Source organism: Oncorhynchus kisutch, unplaced genomic scaffold (assembly GCF_002021735.2).
Source record: "Oncorhynchus kisutch isolate 150728-3 unplaced genomic scaffold, Okis_V2 scaffold1552, whole genome shotgun sequence".
NCBI lineage: Eukaryota > Metazoa > Chordata > Actinopteri > Salmoniformes > Salmonidae > Oncorhynchus > Oncorhynchus kisutch.
The window spans coordinates 120,001-125,000 of NW_022263497.1; positions in this window are offsets into that span (position 1 = coordinate 120,001).

Consider the following 5,000-nt stretch of genomic DNA (forward strand, 5'->3'; position numbering starts at 1 on the left):
TCACGCTTCACCATCTGGCATGACAAATCAGGGTTTGACAGATGCCAGGAGTATGCTACCTGTCCCAATGCATAGTGCCAACTGAGGAGGAATAATGGTCTTGGTCTGTTGGTTCGTGGTTCGGACCCCTTAGTTCCAATGAAGGGAAATCTTAACGCTACAGCTTACAATGACATTCTAGACGATTCTGTTCTTCCAACTTTGTGGCAACAGTTTGGGGAAGGCCCTTTCCTGTTTCAGCATGACAATGCCCCACGTGCATACAGAAATGGTTTGTCGAGATCTGTGTGAAATAACCCTAAAATAACCCTGACCTCAACCCCATCGAACACCTTTGGGATGAATTGGAACGCCGACTGCGAGCCAGGCCTAATCGTCCAACATCAGTGCCCGACCTCACTAGTGCTCTTGTGGCTGAATGGAAGCAACCTGCATCAATGTTCCAACATCTAGTGGAAAGCCCTCCCAGAAGAGTGGAGGCTGTTATAGCAACAAAGGGGGAACCAACTCCATATTAATGCCCATGATCTTGGAATGAGATGTTCGACGAGCAGGTGTCTACATCCTGTTGGTGATGTAATGTGCCTACCATCTCATTTTATAAAGAAATTAATCAAAATACAAGGTTTTATACAGTCTTTATTCCCATCTCTTTTATGAAAAGAGAAACTCTTCACTTAGAATAGATGAAGCACTGGGCCACCGCTACAGCCCGATGGTCTGGGAACACTGGGCCACCCCTACGGCCGATGTTCTGGAAGCACTGGGCCACTCCTACGGCCCGATGGTCTGAGAACACAGGGCCACCCCTACGGCCTGATGGTCTGGGAACACTGGGCCACCCCTACGGCCCGATGGTCTGGGAACACAGGGCCACCCCTACGGCCCGATGGTCTGGGAACACTGGGCCACCCCTACGGCCCGATGGTCTGGGAACACAGGGCCACCCCTACAGCCCAATGGTCTGGGAACACTGGGCCACCCCTACGGTCTGGAAGCACTGGGCCACCCCGATGGTCTGGGAACACTGGGCCACCCCTACGGCCCGATGGTCTGGAAGCACTGGGCCACCCCTACGGTCTGGGAACACTGGGCCACCCCTACAGCCCGATGGTCTGGGAACTCTGGGCCACTCCTACGGCCCGATGGTCTGGGAACACAGGGCCACCCCTACAGCCCGATGGTCTGGGAACACTGGGCCACCCCTACGGTCTGGGAACACTGGGCCACCCCTACGGCCCGATGGTCTGGGAACACTGGGCCACCACTACGGCCTGATGGTCTGGAAGCACTGGGCCACCCCTACAGCCCGATGGTCTGGAAGCACTGGGCCACCCCTACAGCCCGATGGTCTGGGAACACTGGGCCACCCCTACAGCCCGATGGTCTGGGAGAACTGGGCCACCACTACAGCCCGATGGTCTGGGAGTACTGGGCCACCCCTACAGCCCGATGGTCTAGGAGTACTGGGCCACCCCTACAGCCCGATGGTCTGGGAACACTGGGCCACCCCTACAGCCCGATGGTCTGGGAACACTGGGCCATCCCTACGGCCCGATGGTCTGAGAACACAGGGCCACCCCTACTGGAGTCCTGACTACTGGGTCTACAGTCTCTGGACACTTCAATGATCTGTTACTGGAGTCCTGACGACTGGGTCTACAGTCTCTGGACACTTCAATGATCTGTTACTGGAGTCCTGACTACTGGGTCTACAGTCTCTGGACACTTCAATGATCTGTTACTGGAGTCCTGACTACTGGGTCTACAGTCTCTGGACACTTCAATGATCTGTTACTGGAGTCCTGACTACTGGGTCTACAGTCTGGACACTTCAATGATCTGTTACTGGAGTCCTGACTACTGGGTCTACAGTCTCTGGACACGTCAGTCATCAGACCTACTGTAGCAGCGTGCTATATGCTAATCTGACCCCCCCCCCCCACCCCACACCAAAATCCTTTTAGTTTGTTCAATTAGTCAAACATATCATATGATGCGTTCACTGGGCTGGATCGTTAAGGAGGCTGCACCGTTAAGGAGGCTGCACACAGACACACACACTGCATACCAGATGGCTCACTGATTGAATAGATTAGTATATATTAGCATAAGCTGTTGACTGAACATGTATCAAAATAGAACCAAAGAAACAAGTAATGAAGGAGGGATGAGGGACAGGTAGGGATAAGGGACAGGTAGGGATAAGGGACAGGTAGGGATGAGGGACAGGTAGGGATGAGGGAACTGTAGAGATAAGGGACAGGTAGAGATGAGGGACAGGTCAGGATAAGGGACAGGTAGGGATAAGGGAAGCAGTGTGTACAGGTGATGAAGGAGGGATGAGAGACAGGTAGAGTTAAGGGACAGGTAGGGATGGTGGACATGTAGAGATAAGGGACATGTAGGGATGAGGGACAGGTAGGGATAAGGGACAGGTAGGGATGAGAGGCAGGTAGGGATGAGGGACAGGTAGGAATAAGGGACAGCTAGGGATGAGGGACAGGTAGAGATAAGGGACAGGTAGAGATGAGGGACAGGTAGTTATAAGGGACAGGTAGTTATAAGGGACAGGTAGGGATGAGGGACAGGTAGGGATGAGAGGCAGGTAGGAATAAGGGACAGCTAGGGATGAGGGACAGGTAGAGATAAGGGACAGGTAGAGATACGGGACAGGTAGTTATAAGGGACAGGTAGGGATACGGGACAGGCAGGGATAAGGGACAGGTAGGGATGAGGGACAGGTAGGGATGAGTGACTGGTAGAGATAAGGGACAGGTAGGGATGAGAGACAGGTAGGGATGAGGGACAGGTAGGGATAAGGGACAGGTAGAGATAAGGGACAGGTAGAGATACGGGACAGGTAGTTATAAGGGACAGGTAGGGATACGGGACAGGCAGGGATAAGGGACAGTTAGGGATGAGGGACAGGTAGGGATGAGTGACTGGTAGAGATAAGGGACAGGTAGGGATGAGAGACAGGTAGGGATGAGAGACAGGTAGGGATGAGGGACAGGTAGGGTTAAGGGACAGGTAGAGATAAGGGACAGGTGGGGATACGGGAAAGTTAGGGATAAGGGACAGGTAGGGATGAGTGACAGGTAGAGATAAAGGACAGGTAGAGATGAGAGCCAGGTAGGGATGAGGGACAGGTAGGGATGAGAGCCAGGTAGGGATGAGGGACAGGTAGGGATGAGGGACAGGTAGGGATAAGGGAAGCAGTGTGTACAGGTGATGGAGGGATAAGGGAAGCAGTGTGATTTATATTACAGAGTCTAGACTAGAGAGTGATTTATACTACAGAGTCTAGACTAGGGAGTGATTTATACTAGAGTCTAGACTAGAGAGTGATTTCTATTTTAAGAGTCTAGACTAGGGAGTGATTTATATTACAGAGTCTAGATTAGGGAGTGATTTCTATTTTAAGAGTCTAGACTAGAGAGTGATTTATACTACAGAGTCTAGACTAGGGAGTGATTTCTATTACAGAGTCTAGACTAGGGTGTTTGCGCGTACATGTGTGCGGTACACTTCTAGTCAGTTTAAACCTCTGATCGTCCTCTACATGCCCTTGCAGTATGACGCAGAGTTCCCTATAGCTTAGATAGTTATGATTGAATCCAATATGGCTCTCCATGGTTCACCCAGCACAGATACAGGAGAAAGGTCTCAGAGGAGATCTCAGAGGAGGCCAGAGAGACAAATTACCTTGATGAAATAGAGCACATGGTTGGTAAAGGGCGAGGCCTTCAGTTTATCAGCCCATTCCAGCAGTCTGATAACACAGCTTCCTTCTATAGGAGATGGCAGTGAAGGAAGAAGCCACTCTGGGACAAAGGAACTGAATGATTCAATCAGGACTCTACAGGAGAGCCTGTAGCGAATGACTGACATGGGGCCAATTTCAGATAACTACACATTATTGAAACCATTATTGAAACCATTCACTCAATGAAAGATAACTGACTCTCATTTTTGTGGAAAAAGGCAGAGAAGTGTGGAAGAGGAGAAAGATAGAGAGGAGAGGAGAAAGGATAGAGAGAGAGAAAGAGAGGAGATAGGATAGAGAGAGAGAGAAGACAAAGGAGAAAGTTAGAGGAGAGGAGAAAGAATAGAGAGAGAGACAGAGAGGGGAAAGGATAGAGACATGGAGAGAGAGAAGAGAAAGGATAGAGAGAGAGAGAAGACAAAGGAGAAAGATAGAGAGGAGAGGAGAAAGGATAGAGAGATGGAGAGGAGATAGGATAGAGAGAGAGAGAGATGGGGAAAAAATGAGATGGTCATTGTCTTACCAACTCCTACAGTATGGTCATTGTCTTACCAACTCCTACAGTATGGTCATTGTCTTACCAATTCCTACAGTATGGTCATTGTCTTACCAACTCCTACAGTATGGTCATTGTCTTACTGACTCCTACAGTATGGTCATTGTCTTACCAACTCCTACAGTATGGTCATTGTCTTACCAACTCCTACAGTATGGTCATTGTCTTACTGACTCCTACAGTATGGTCATTGTCTTACCAACTCCTACAGTATGGTCATTGTCTTACCAACTCCTACAGTGTGGTCATTGTCTTACCAACTCCTACAGTATGGTCATTGTCTTACCAACTCCTACAGTATGGTCATTGTCTTACCAACTCCTACAGTATGGTCATTGTCTTACCAACTCCTACAGTATGGTCATTGTCTTACTGACTCCTACAGTATGGTCATTGTCTTACCAACTCCTACAGTATGGTCATTGTCTTACCAACTCCTACAGTATGGTCATTGTCTTACCAACTCCTACAGTATGGTCATTGTCTTACCAACTCCTACAGTATGGTCATTGTCTTACCAACTCCTACAGTATGGTCATTGTCTTACCAACTCCTACAGTATGGTCATTGTCTTACCAATTCCTACAGTATGGTCATTGTCTTACCAACTCCTACAGTATGGTCATTGTCTTACCAACTCCTACAGTATGGTCATTGTCTTACCAACTCCTACAG